At 49.2% G+C, this 15,136-nt stretch overlaps 1 long non-coding RNA gene across 1 annotated transcript in view; it reads right to left on the bottom strand.

The window, feature by feature from the left end:
* Positions 1-279: 279 nt before the first annotated feature.
* Positions 280-15,136, bottom strand: part of LOC142907323 (uncharacterized) — a 60,777-nt gene continuing 45,920 nt past the window's right edge. The window contains exon 2 of the long non-coding RNA XR_012930948.1: positions 280-3,412. This is a non-coding gene — a long non-coding RNA (uncharacterized LOC142907323). The remainder of the gene's footprint in view (positions 3,413-15,136) is intronic.

Genomic DNA, 15,136 nt, shown 5'->3' with positions numbered 1-15,136 from the left:
AAACCTTACAACAGTCTGTAATGGCAGCTGTCCCTGGGGGAATAGACAGCAAGCTGAAGAAGCTCATACAAACAGAAATAGACAAAAATAGAGCTATTCTGAAGAGGATACTAGATGTAACCTTGTTCTTGGCCTCTTGAAATTTACCCTTTAGGGGTAAAACAAAAGACTTGGGGGACATTCATAATGGCAACTTCATGGGCACCCTTGAGCTCCTGTCCCATTATGACCCACTACTCAACGGACATCTACAAAAAGTCAGAGACAAAAAAACAGGAACAAGATTAACACACTATTTAAGCTCAGATATTCAGAACGAATTTATTGAGTCATGTGGAAAACGAGTGTTAAGTAGTATTCTTAAGGAAAGGGAGGAATCAGTCTATTATTCAGTCATATGCGATGCTACTCCTGATATTTCACATACAGAGCAAAATGTATTACTCTTACGATATGTAGGTTTTGATAAAGAAAACAAGATATGGGAGGTTGTTGAAAGGTTTTTGGAGTTTAAAGATTTTCACAAAAAAACAGGAAGTGTGATTGCAGACATGATTATAAATGTGCTTAACAGGGGCCAAGGCTATGATAATGGGGCAAACATGTCTGGAAAAATCAAGGGGGTTCAAGCCCAATTATTAAAAAAATAAACTGGCTACTTTTGTCCCTTGTGCGTCTCATACTCTGAACCTTGTTGGTGTGCATGCAGCTCAATCAAGTCCAGAGGTTACCAACTTTTTGGCTTTGTCAATCGCCTTTATGCACTTGTTAGTGCCAGCCCAGAGCGATGGGCCATCTATAAGGCAAAAACGGGTTGCACTTTACATCGTCTGTCAGACACTCGGTGGAGTGCAAGGGTTAAGGCTGTTCAACCTATAGCCAAGCACCTGCCCAGTGTCCTAGAAGCTCTTGATGCCATCCTCTCAACCTGCAGTCTGACACCAGAGGCTCGGTCTGAAGCCAGTGGCCTAAAAAATATTTTGAAACTTATGATACTGTTTTCTGTTGACTGTTTGGGTCAAAGTTCTGCAAGCCATTGACAAAAGGCATATTATTCTCCAGTCAGGGAAATTAACTCTTGAGACAGAAGCAGAAAATATCAGAGCATTGCAGGAGAGAAGCAACATCTGAGGGATGAATGGGAGAGTTTCTTTTCTGAAGCATCACTTGTTGCCCAACAGATGAGCATTAACCCTCTGTTCAGGTCAGGATTCAGCCGCCAGAGGAAAAGAAAACGGTTTCACGATGAGACAGAGGTAGAGGGAGCAAGGGAGCACAGTGCAGACACCATATTCAAAAACACTGTGTTTCTTCCCATGATGGACCACATAATCAATGACTTAAGTACCAGGTTTGCCACAACAGCTGAGATCTTGGATCAGTTTTCTGTAGTTGTAAAAATTGGTCAGTTACGTGATGATCAAATCCATTCTGTATGCAAGCCATTGATATCAAAATACAATACTGATCTGACTTGTGAATTTGAAGATGAAGTCAGACACCTCAACTTTGTATATAGGGCCACTTTCCCAGGGTGTCTGTCACCAATTTATCTGCTTAACAGCATTTACAAGATGCAACTGCAGAGTATTTTTGGGCAGGTCTGCATAGTTTTGCGAATATTTTGCACACTGCCTGTGACCGTTGCTGGTGGCGAGAGAGCATTCAATAAGCTGAAACTTATAAAAAATTATCTGAGGTCTGCTATATTGCAGGATAGACTTTGTCACCTTGCCATACTATCCATTGAAAGCAAACTGGCAAGAAAGCTGAACTTTGATTATTTGATACGTGATTTTGCCAGCAGAAAGACATGCCGCTGGGCCATTATAAAGTGATGTTGAACATAACTTTGTTAGACCTGGATAACAAACAGTTGATGTCTGGTTCAGTACTTGTTTAGTCCTGGACTGGTTTAGGCCTGGCATTACTCCTGGTGTGTCTTCATTTTGAGCCCTTTTGGCCTAGCTAGTTTTATTCCTGGACTGATTTAATTATGGGTTAGTTCTAGCTGATGTTTCCTGATTGAGCAGTTTGACCCAGCTAAAGCTTGTTCATGTAAAGTATGTCAAAATGTGTACATTATGTTCTGTTGTGCTTGCAATTGCAATTGAGATAATAAATGTTCTCCCTTTTATGTAAACAAGTACATATTTCTATATTTGTTTCTTGTTTTTGTAGGCTTTGTACTCATCTTTAGACATTTTAACTATGCAATGTGCTAAGCATATTCTTGAAAGTATACTGGGCATGTTTATTGGGTTAAATTTTATCTGTAAAAAATGTAGGGGGCCCAGAAATTTTGGTTTCCATAGGGCCCAGAATTTCTGGCGGCACCTCTGGCTACGACGACCAAGAAAACAAATACATCCCGCTTATGCTCACAGAGACACCCACAGAGACCCAGAGAGACACCCATACAGATCTACAGAGATACCCATAGACTCACAAAGGCACCAATCGAGACCCACAGCTACATCCCAGTGAGACGCACAGACACAGAGACACCCACAGAGACCCACAACTATATCCCTGTGAGACTCGCACAGACAGTCACACACACACACACAGGCATGCAGATGCGCACACACACACAGGGACACATACATACAGGCACACAGACACACAGGCGCACACACACAGGCACGCAGACAAACAGACACTACTACTACTACCCACTACTACCACTGCTGCTCCTACCACTAAGCGTTAAACATTCCCATCGTGATTGTGACTGACTGGCCGTGGTGGCGCTGCTGCCGCTTCTGCTGCTGCTGCTGCTTTTTAGATACCCCAGGACCAGCACCAATACCGCTTCGAGGTGCAAGAGAAAATTGGCGAGGGAGGGCAGGGAGTGGTGCTGCGGTGCGTGGAGCACAATATGGGATTCCTGGTGGCTGTCAAGATGCTGGCACTGCCCATCAAGTGGGTTGGGGCAGGGGTGATGGGGTTGGTGGTGGTGGTGTGGGTGGGTGCTGGTGGTGTTGTTGGTGGTGGTCGTAACACAGCGGCCACAGTCATAATTAGAAATGAATACAATAATAGATAATACATGGAAGTAAATACAACATGGTTACAAAATAATGAGTATAATAGTAAACAATAATGATAATAACCTCCGTAAAACTCTCTAACTATAAACTGAAACTATCTCACTAAGATAATTACCGCTGTAAAACTACTATGACCCACAGACACACATAGAGATTCATAGACACCCATAGACACCCATAGATACCCACAGAGACCCACAGACTTGCTGTGTGCACGCAGCCCTACCAAGATGGAGATGCAGAGGATGGAGCTGAAGGTGATCACAGAGCTGCAGGGGGAGGGCAGTGCTGGGCTGCACGGCGTCATCTGCGTCCTGCTCTCGTTCCACTTCCGCGGACACAACTGTATCGTGCTGGAGCTGTTGAAGAATGCATCATCACCATTGTTATTATCGTCATCATTATCGTCATTATCATCGTCATTGTCATCGTCATTGTCATCGTCATTGTCATCGTCATTGTCATCGTCATCGTCATTGTCATCGTCATTGTCATCATCATTGTCATCATCATCTTCATTATCGTCATCATCGTTATCGTCGTCATTGCTGCTGCCGCTGCCGGGATAGCCTCTACGACTTGAGCAAGCGAGCGGTGATCTGGCGCATCGACGACGCCGCGTTGAGGTCGTACACCAGGGGCATCGTCCACTTCCTGGCCCACGCCAAGTCCCACGGCATCGTCCACGCGGTCATCCAAGCCGGTGAGAGCGGAGGGCACTCTGGGGGCGCGCACGCTCCCCACGACGCTCTCACGCTCGCTCCTGGTGTAGCGGTGGTGTGTAGTAAACATCGCCCAATGGGGGAGACAAAAGCGGCCGGGCGTGGTACTGGCCACCCACCCCCTCTGTGTGTGCAACAGTGACAGCCTTCATAGGCAGTTCTGCTACTCGCTACTATTAACAGCACTTGGCCCTACAGCCTGCTAGCGGCTGCACGAGGGCACCTTTGCCTTTGTCGTTGTTCGTGGTCGTGCTGTGGTTCGATCCACTGCTGGCTGACTGCTCTCAGGGCAACCTCTGAGCGTGACCTCCCCTCGCCTCCCTGTGTGCGTCCAGGACAACGTGATGCTTTCTCAGGCCGGCCACATGAGAGTCACCGATTTTGGTTGCAGCTTCTATGTGGACAATCAATGTGAGTGGCCTGACGTGTGTGTGTGTGTGTGGGTGCCTGTCCGGCAAAACAACCCCTACCTCCTCACGGTGCCGAACGGGCAACTCTATCGTGGACAGTGCTTTGGGCGGAGGGCTAATTCCGAATGGCTCCTCCCCTCATGGCGTCTGTGACCACCACAGGGGTTAAACGGGGGCTCTGGACGGGTGCGAGGGGCTGGTAACCCCTCCACCTTCAAAAGATTACCACGAAACTACGACTTAAATATGTAACTAATAAGCTTGTGCTGGAGGCCCCGGGGGGACAGGCGTCTATGACGTCTCCTGGCCAAACCCCAATTGGCGGAGCGAGGAGATTGAATCTCGGGGTTCCTCCAGAAACAATGAAAAGCCACTTCGTTTGGCCACGTGGAATGTTCGAACGCTCACTGCGGAGGAGGGGCTGCCACTCCTCTGTTGGGAGCTGGACCGGTACCGCCTGAATATCTGTGGCATTCAGGAGGTCCGGTGGACCAGTTCTGGCTCCTGTCACCATGAGGGGTGGAGAGTCCTCTACTCGGGGCAGCAGACTGCCAAACAACAGGGCGTGGCTCTTCTTTTTGAACAGAAGAATGAAGGGGGCGTGGGAGCGTGGCGGTGAGGTGTGGGGAAGCTGTAAGCCCCAGGCTACTTTGGGCTCGCCTTCCCATCAATCAGAGGCGAGGATTGGTGGTCGTGGTTACTTATGCCCCCACCGAAGACGAACATCCGTGGAGGGATACAGGCAAAGCCGATGAGTCAGATGCCTTCTATTACCTCCTGTCACAGGTGCTAGCTAAAGTGGCCCCTCGGGATAGAGTCATCTTGTTGGGTGACTTCAATGCCCGAGTTGGTCATGATGCTGGCACCTGGTCTGGAGTGATTGGAGGGCATGAGCCAGATCAGCTAAATAACGCTAGGAGGCTGCTAGATTTTTGTGCAGCCCATGGGCTTGTAATTACCTACACATTGTTCTGGCATTGGCGCATCCACACAACATCATGGATGCATGCCGGGTCCAGGCAAGAACATCTGCTGGACTACATAGCGACGGACCAGTGGATGCCCATGTACTTGACACCAGGACCTACCGTGGAGCTGATCTGCCCTCTGACCATCGACTAGTCATCTGTAAGATGCACCTGCCATTCTTCCACTCCGGTGGTGGGTGTACACCCAGGACCCCATTCCAACCTAAAGTGGCCTGGTCTCAGCTGATGAAAGTTGCAAGTGAGAATTTCATCACCGCGTGCGGCTGGGGTTGGCATCGTCCCCTACTCCTCCTGATGTCGAGGGTAAATCGGCGAGGTTTAGGACTGTGACTCATGCAGCTGCAATGGCTGCTTTGGGTACGCGGTCCAGACCTCCCCAGAGACCCTGGCTGACAAAAGAGGTGTTCAGGATGGTTGAGAAAAAGCGACAGGCCCACTCTCATCGGCTATAGCATTCCACGTCAGAGAATGATGAGGCTTACCGCTTTCGCTCGGAGGTTCGGAGAGCCGTGAGGCGCTGCAAGGATGGGTGGTGGTCGCGGGTTGCTACGGAGATGGAGTCTGCCTCAGTGGCCCGCGATCACAACTCCCTATTTAACTCCATCAAAAAAGTAACCTGCAGCGCCACACCAATTACCATCATTAGGGGAAGAAATGGTGATCCAATCTCCGACCCCCAGGAAAAGGTTTTCAGATTTGCTGAGCATTTCTGTGAGGCCCCCCCACGCATCAACGGGGTTTTCACCTGTTTTCCTATGTATGGCCGTGACAACGAACCCCCTGTTGAGGCCCAATTGGGCTTGGTCCCCTCCAAAGATGCTAATAGAATCGAGGAATCGCTCTGGTTCAACCTCGATAGGCTCCGGGAAGCACGGGAGGCTGCATTGACGAACACGACCAAGAGGCAGCTCGCCAATGAACGATTGACAGGCCGACATACCTCCAACCACAAATGGACCGTGGGTCACAAGGCATGGCTCCACTGTGGGCTGCGGCTGCACTTGCCTACAACGACAGGCAACCCAGAAGCGGGTGGGGGCTGTGGGGTGGTTCTAGAATCCCCCGCAGCCCCTCTCAACGGGTGGGGGCTGTGGGGTGTTCTACGATCCCACAGAGCCCCGCCCCTCGGCTGAGAACCGTATATAAGGCGGACCTCTGCAGAGGTTCGTGGTAGATGAAGACCGAAGCCTGAAGACCTGCTAGAGTAGGACTTTGGACCCCTAACCCCGCTGTCCTTGTAAGAGCCGGGGCTCTGTGAGGCCAGTGGTGGACCCTGGGACTCTCTTACCTGATGTCCTTGTAAGGGCCAGGTCTGAGGAGCCAGTGGTTGGACCTGTACCTTGGCTGGGTCAGGTCAGACAGCCTCCCGTAAGGTATCATAGCCGGAGGACCTGGAGCGTAGTCGGGGTAGGCATGCTACGTCGGCGGCATATGATAGGCTGTGTGGAAGAAATACGTGAGAGAGGCTGTACGAGTAGTTAGTGTACAGTAGTTAGTGGGGTGTGTGTAATAAATACGTGGCCTCTACAAGTGTCTCCGGAACTCACTACACAAGTACATTATCTCAGATTTTTCAAAAACACTGATGTGAATGGGGTGCAATATGTGCAATAGCTATGAGAGCCCCAGTTTTTCATGTCCAAAGGGTTGGAAGCCATTTGGGGGATGTTACATTTTGACCTTCTCCTTTGGCTGTACAGTCTGAACTAAACATTGTTCTTGCTATTTCAGGATGCTGGTGAAGACTGTGTCGCAGGACCTTGCTCTACAAAGGATAAAAATCTACAACATCAAGACTAATACTTCAGAAGGTCCCGAAGACATCGGTATCGTGGTAGAGGGCATGAAAGTTCTGACTGCTCTGGGTAACTTTCCAAGGACTTGCTTCATGCTCGTTGGGTTGGCTTATGCATTGAATCTTGCCTATCCCAAGGAGCTCAGCTACACATTGGAAGTCTTCCAGAAACTCCCCCTCGAGCTGGATTGTTCGAAGCTGTCCCCAAAAGTGAACAGCCTCAAGAATAAACTACTAGCTTTAGAAAAGCGACCCTTGCAAAATGAAAGGGAATTGTTAAGTCACTGTTCTAACTGTTCAGGTCCCTGTTTTTACAGGCCTATTCAAGCAAAGGAGCGAGAGGTCAGTGCAGTAGTAGACAGCGCTTAAAAGCTTGTTATGCAGAGGTAGCTTATAGTTTCTAATAACTGAGTCTGACTGTCAAAGTTCTGCGTTATAGGCCTATACATCTGATAGGCTATCAGAGAATGCACCGATTTGTCATTTAAAGCCATCTTTATTTTTGTTTAATGTTTGCTTTAATTTTTTTGGCTGTTTCTTTGGTGTTCTAACATTGTGATTTCTTCTGATGTGACGCTGACCTAGGCCATTGCAAGTGTTTGTTCGACAGGAATAGATGTAAGATGCAAGGAACATCTGTAGGCTGTGCTAGTTTACTTGTTAGGAAGCCATGCTTTGAATTGTGCATGTTAAAAAAGATAGGTCCACCTGGATTGGGGATCAATTCACGTGATGTTTTAATCTCTTTTAGCTGTTTTATAAACACATTGGCCCTTAGGATTTCAATTTGCGCACATAAGAAAGAAATATTATGAAAGTATCTTTACAGATTTTTTTTTAAAGATTGTCGTAATTTAAATGCACTAATAAGACTAAAACCTTGAATCACATCCAAAAAAGTAATCTGTGCCTGTAATGCCCACAAATCATTAATAGACTTCAGGTATTGTATCCCTATTGTACAGATACATGATTTCTGTCTTTGTTTTTTCATAGCCCCTCATTCTTTTGTACTTGTAATATGTTGGATAAACATGTTGAGACAAAATTGCACAAATAAATGTTAACCTGCTGTTCCTTTTCATAGTTCTTATCTTTTTCATGGTGCTCGGTTGACTTAACATAAGTGAATTGTGGCACCATGAAGGCATGCTATTGGGTGGATTAGAAATATAAATGTTATGGCAACAGACATTAAGTATTTTATTTAATAAATCCAAATCATTGATTAAGATATTTAGTAAGCTTATATCAATTTCACCCAGACAATTAGTACATGTAAATCAATTTCACCCAGATCATTAATAAATATTAATCAGATTCCACCAAATATTTAGTAAATCTAAATTACCATTGCTCAGATATTTGGTAAATATAAATCACTTTTCCTTGTAAAATCTATTTGTATTTACCCTATTTTTCAGGCTATATAACTCATCATTTGGCATGCCATTACTAAATCCAACACATTTTAACTGTTGGTTTTATTACCATGTGTCACTTCGTTGCCACAATTTTTTTAGTAACAATGGGTCACATTATAGACACCCAGAGAGACCTACAGATTTGCACGGTTGGCTACGTACGGCGCTAAAGAGGTTCAACATACAGGTTGGTGCTGATGAATTCTGACTACCCAATAAGTTGTATTTGTATTCTTGGGTCTTTCGATAAAGTCACCACGTAGATAGGTTCAAAGAAAGTAGCAAAAAATAACAAAAAACTACGACGTTTCGATCGCAACAAAAGCGGTCGTCAAAGACTTTTAAAACGGCCTGCATCAGCAGCTTTCCCCCTCCTTGTTTCCTCCTGATGACGATTGCTTGTGTTGCGATCGAAACGTCGTAGTTTTTTTGTTATTTTTTCTTTACCTATCTACGTGACTTTACCAAAAGCCCCAAGAATATTAATTCCTGCAGTCACGAAAGCTTCAAGTAAAGATTTAAGTTGTGTGTAGAGACAGTCCCCCGGGCTACGGAAGGGTGAGGAGGTGCCCCAGATCCGTAACCCTGATGAGAGACGCAGACTCCAAATATACAGCAGCAGGCGTCAGGGTCGCCATCGCACCTACGACCTCCTGGATACCAGGCGAGGTAGTTAACATCTCATAGACGAGGTGAGGTGATGGGTGAGGTGGGAGACGAGGTGAGGTGATGGGTGAGGTGATGGGTGAGGTGATGGTTGAGGTGGGAGACGAGGTGAGGTGATGGGTGAGGAGAGACGAGGTGAGATGATGGGTGAGGTGGGAGACGAGGCGATGGGTGAGGAGAGAGACGAGGTGAGGTGAGGAGAGACGAGGTGAGGTGATGGGTGAGGTGAGACGAGGTGATGGGTGAGGAGACAGACGAGGTGATGGGTGAGGAGAGACTAGGTGAGGTGATGAGTGAGGTGAGACGAGGTGAGGTGATGGGTGAGGAGAGACGAGGTGGGGTGCTGGGTGAGGAGAGATGAGTTAAGGTGATGGGTGAGGAGAGACGAGGTGAGGTGATGGGTGAGGAGAGACGAGGTGAGGTGATGGGTGAGGTGAGATTCGGTGAGGTGATGGGTGAGGAGAGACGATGTGAGTTGATGGGTGAGGAGAGACGAGGTGAGGTGCTGCGTTAGGAGAGACGAGTTGAGGTGATGGGTGAGGAGAGACGAGGTGAGGTGATGGGTGAGGAGAGACGAGGTGGGGTGATGGGTGAGGATAGACGAGGTGGGGTGATGGGTGAGGAGAGACGAGGTGGGGTGATGGGTGAGGAGAGACGAGGTGAGGTGATGGGTAAGGAGAGACGAGGTGAGGTGATGGGTGAGGTGAGACGAGGTGAGGTGATGGGTGAGGAGAGACGAGGTGAGGTGATGTGTGAGAGACGAGGTGAGGTGCTGCGTGAGGAGAGACGAGGTGATGGGTGAAGTGGGAGACGAGGTGAGGTGGAGGTTGACGAGGTGGTGAGGAGCAGCGAGACGCGCACATCCCCCTCACCGATGTCGATCCGCGTGGCCCCGCGGTGCCCGAGGCGCCATCGCGGGCGGAGGAAGCCGCGAGGACGACTCAGAGACAGCCGCCATTGCTGGGGCGAGACGGGGGTGGGGGGTTTCCCGCGCTTTTGAAGACGCGTGACGTCACCCCCTTGCCCCCCCCCTCACCCCCTCCCCTCCACTCGTCACGAAGCGACGGTGACGTCACCACGGCGCGTGCGGTGCCGGGCGAGGTGCAGCAGGTCACGTGACAGACCCAGCAGGTGCCATGGGTTGACTGCTACTGCTGTGCCAGGCTAGGTGCATAAGGAGGAGGTCACGGGACAGACCCAGCAGGTGCCATGGGTTGACTGCTGCTGCTGTGCCAGGCTAGGTGCATAAGGAGGAGGTCACGTGACAGACCCAGCAGGTGACATGGGTTGACTGCTGCTGCTGCTGTGCCAGGCTAGGTGCATGAGGAAGAGGTCACGGGACAGACCCAGCAGGTGCCATGGGTTGACTGCTGCTGTGCCAGGCTAGGTCCACGAGGAGGTCACAGGACAGACCCAGCAGGTGCCATTGGCTGACTGCTGCTGTGCCAGGCTAGGTGCATGAGGAGGAGGTCACGGGACAGGCCCAGCAGGTGTCATTTGTTGACTGCTGCTGTGCCAGGCTAGGTGCATGAGGAGGAGGTCACGGATAGGCCCAGCAGGTGACATGGGTTGTCTGCTGCTGTGCCAGGCTAGGTACCGGTGCCGCTGGTGGTGGCCTCCTTCCCTAGGTCGACTCGGCCTCAAATGAGCCACCAGGTGCCGTGATGCGTAGCGGTGGACGTCGTCGCTAAGGGGAGAGAGACAAAGGCGGCCGTGGCGCGGTGGTGGTGACAACCACCCTCACCCACCTCGTGTGCCCACAGTGGCGGCCTTCATAGGAAGCGCTGCTCGCTACTGACAGCACTTTCCCCGACAGTCTGTGCAGGCTGTCCTGTGGGAACCTTTGTCTTTGGGTGGGTGAGTGAATGAGTGGGTGGGTGAGTGAATGAGTGGATGGCTGAATGAGTGAGTGAGTGGGTGGGTGAATGAGTAGTTAGGTAAGTGAATGAGTGGGTGGGTGAATGAGTGAGTGGATGAGTGGTTGGGTGAGTGAATGGGTGGGTGGGTGAGTTAATGAGTAGATGTGATGGTGAATGAGTAGATGGGTGTGTGAGTGAAAGGGTGGGTGAGTGAATGGGTGGGTGAGTGAATGAGTGGATTGGGTGGGTTAGTGAACAGAAGGATAGTTGTGTGAATGAGTGGATGGGTTGGTGAATAAGTGAGTGGGTGGGTGAGTGAATGAGTGGGTGGGTGAGTGGTTGAGTTAGTGAATGAGTGTGTAGGTGAGTGAATGAATAGTTGGATGAGTGAATGTGTGGGTGGGTGGGTGAGCGAATGAGTGGGGGGGGGGGGGTGAATGAGTGGGTGGGTGAGTTAATGATTAATGGGTGAGTGAACGAGTTGGTGGGTGAGTGGTTGAGTAGTGGGTGAGTGAAATAGTAGGTGGGTAAGTTGATGAGTGTATGGGTGAGTGAATGAGTGAGTGGGTGAGTGAATGAGTGGGTGGGTGAGTTAATGAGTGGGAGAGTGAGTGAATGAGTGCATGGGCGAGTGATTGAGTGGGTCTGTAAGTTAATGAGTGTATGGGTGAGTGAATGAGTGGGTGTGTACGTTGATGAGTGCATGGGCGAGTGAATGAGTGCGTGGGTGAGTGAATGAGGGGGTGGGTGAGTAAATGAGTGGGTGCGTGAGTGATTGAGTGCGTGGGCGAGTGAATGAGTCTAATTGCGGTTTGGGGAGGGCGCCTGAAATCTAGACGGGGGTTGGTGGATCACCACACACAAGATGAGTGGATGAGTTGGTGAGTGACCCCACCCTACCTGGCCATTATATACTCATTCTACCGGGCAATTATGAATCCAACCTTTCATTATCACCAGCACCAATAATAATAATAATCATCATCATCATCATCACCATCACCAATCATCACCAGCACCAATAATCATCACCAGCACCAGCACGAACCATTATCATCATAACCAGCACCAATAATCATCATCATGGCAAGCACCAATCATCATCATCATCCCCAGCACCAGGACCAATCATCATCATCACCATGACCAGCACGAACCATCATCATCATCATGACCAGCACCAATAATCATCATCAACAGCAGCAATCATGATCATCTTCACGAGCACGAATCATCATCATCATCATAACCAGCACCAGCACTCATCATCATGCTCATCATTATCCCCAATCATCATCACCAGCACCAATCATCATCACCAGCAACAATCATCATCTTCATTACCAATCATCATCACCAGCACCAATCATCATCACCAGCATCAGCAATAATCATCATTGTCATCACCAATCATCAGTCGTCATCACCAGCACCAATAATCATCATTAGCACCAGCACGAATCATCAGCGTTATGACCAGCACCAATCATCATCATCACCAGCACCAATCATCATCATCACCAGCAGCAATCATCATCATCACCAGCACCAATCATCATTATCATCAACAGCAATCATCATCATCACCAGCACCAATCATCATTATCATCAACAGCACCAATTATAAATCATCATCACCAACCACCCACCACCACCCACCACCACCCACCACCACCCACCACCACTCACCTCCACCATCCACCACTCACCACCAACCACCACCACCACCACCCACCACCACCAACCACCACCCACGACCACCCACCACCCACCACTACCCACCACCATCCACCACCACCTAGCACCACGCAACACCCACCACCACCCACCACCAGCCATCACCACCCACCACCACCACCCACCATCACCCACCACGCATCTCCACCAACCACCAACCACCTACCATCCACATCCAACAACCACCCACCACCACCCACTACCACCTCCACCACCCACCAACCACCACCACCACCCACCAACCACTACCATCCACCAACCACCACCCACCAACCACCATAACCACCACTACCCACAAACACCCACCAACTACCACCTACCACCAACCACCACCACCAAACACTACCACCACCACCCACAAACCACCACCACCACCCATCCCCACCCACCAACCACCACCACCCACCACCACCCACCACCACCCATCCCCACCACCACCCACCCCCACCCACCACCCACAACCAATCACCACCAACCACCACCATCCACAACCAACGACCAACTCATCCAACCACAACCACCAACAACTACAACCACCACCAACCACAACCACCACATCCGCTCATCATCACATAATCATCATCCATCATCATCATCCATCATCATCGCCACCCAACATCACCGTCACACATCACCACCCATCATGACCACCATCCTTCATCACAACCACCCATCACCTATCATCACCACCACAGACCCATCATCACCACCACCCATCATGATCAATCACCCAATATCACCAACCACCACCATCCACCAACCACCACCACCAACCACCACCACCCACAACCACCCACCCACAACCACCCACCCACAACCACCCACCCACCACCACCCTCCAACCACCACCACCCACCACCACCCCCAAGCAACCACAACTGCCACCCAAGAACCACCAATCACCACTAATCGCCAAATACCACAAATTACCAATCACCGTTAATCACCAATCACAACCAATAACCACCAACCGCCAAACACCAATCACCACCAATCACTGTTAATCACCAATCACCACCAAACAACACCAATCTCCAAACACCAATAACAACCATTCACCACGAATCACCAATCACCAACAATCACCAATCACCACCACTCACCATGAATCACCAATCACTATCAATCACCACCAATCACCATGAATCACCATGAATCACCAATCACCACCAAACACCATCCATAACCACCAATCTCCAATCACCTTTCACCACCAATCACCAATCACCACCAATCACAAATCACCACCAATCACCAATCATCACCAATCACCACCAATCACAACAATCACCAATCACCACTAATCACCACCAATCTCCAATCACCACCAATCTCCAATCACCACCAATCATCATCATCACCCATCATCACCACCCATCATGATCACCACCCTTCATCACTACCACCCTTCATCACTTCCAACTATCAAAACCACCACCAATCAACCATCATTATCACCATGACCAATCATCAGCACCACCCATCATCACTTTTACCTATCATAACCACCACCCATCAACCATGATTATCACTATGACTAATCATCACCACCACCCATTATCAGGGACCACCATCATCATCATTGCCACCAACCACCCAACATCACCATCACCCATCATTATCCTCACCACAAATCAGCATCATCACCCATCATAATCACCACCCATCGTGATCACCACCTTACATCATTAACACCAATTATCAGCATGAACACCCACCATCATCACCAACCATCATTATCACCATCTATCACAATCATCACCACCGATCATCATCAACCACCTATCAACACCACCACCACCGACCATCATCAACACACATCATCACCCATCAACCATCATCATCAACAGCCATCAGCACCCATCATAATCACCACCCATCACCATCTATAACCATCATCACCACCCACCATCATCAACCACCACCACCCATCATCATCACCCATCATCATCACCACCCACGGCCACCAACCGCACTGCACCACGTGGTGCGGCAGCTGTGCGCGTGGGGGCGGAGCCTCGCGGAAGTGACGTCATTTATTGTACGTCATAGCCACGCCTCCACCGCCAGTCGAGAGGAATGCGCACGAGGGAGCAGCTGCAGACGACGTTGGAGAGCGAATCCTCAACGAGGTGAGCGTCCCTGTTGACGATGAGTGTTGTTTATCTTTATTTTACATTTTGACCGCAAACTAAAGCCTCATTATTGTTGATATGTTGGTATTTGTATTTTGTGCAATCAAATTAGGACTGCTAGATAGGTTACTTGGCATGCCCTGATATGTTGCTTTTACTGTCACTGTTTAGACATAAGCGAGTCAGCATTTTAAAATTAATGACTAACTTTTTAAATCTCAGAGTAAGAATAACATATCTACAATTATTTTTTTCTGATTGCTGGCACAATTGTGCCCTACATTTTATGCATTGAATGTTATTCAGCATTGGGGAGGAGTCTGCCTTCATGTTCAGACCCCAGCTG

This window comes from Petromyzon marinus, chromosome 77, assembly GCF_048934315.1.
Source record: "Petromyzon marinus isolate PM22_M1 ecotype Great Lakes invasive population chromosome 77, UKy_Petmar_22M1.pri1.0, whole genome shotgun sequence".
NCBI lineage: Eukaryota > Metazoa > Chordata > Hyperoartia > Petromyzontiformes > Petromyzontidae > Petromyzon > Petromyzon marinus.
This window is presented reverse-complemented; position numbering and strand designations above follow the sequence as displayed.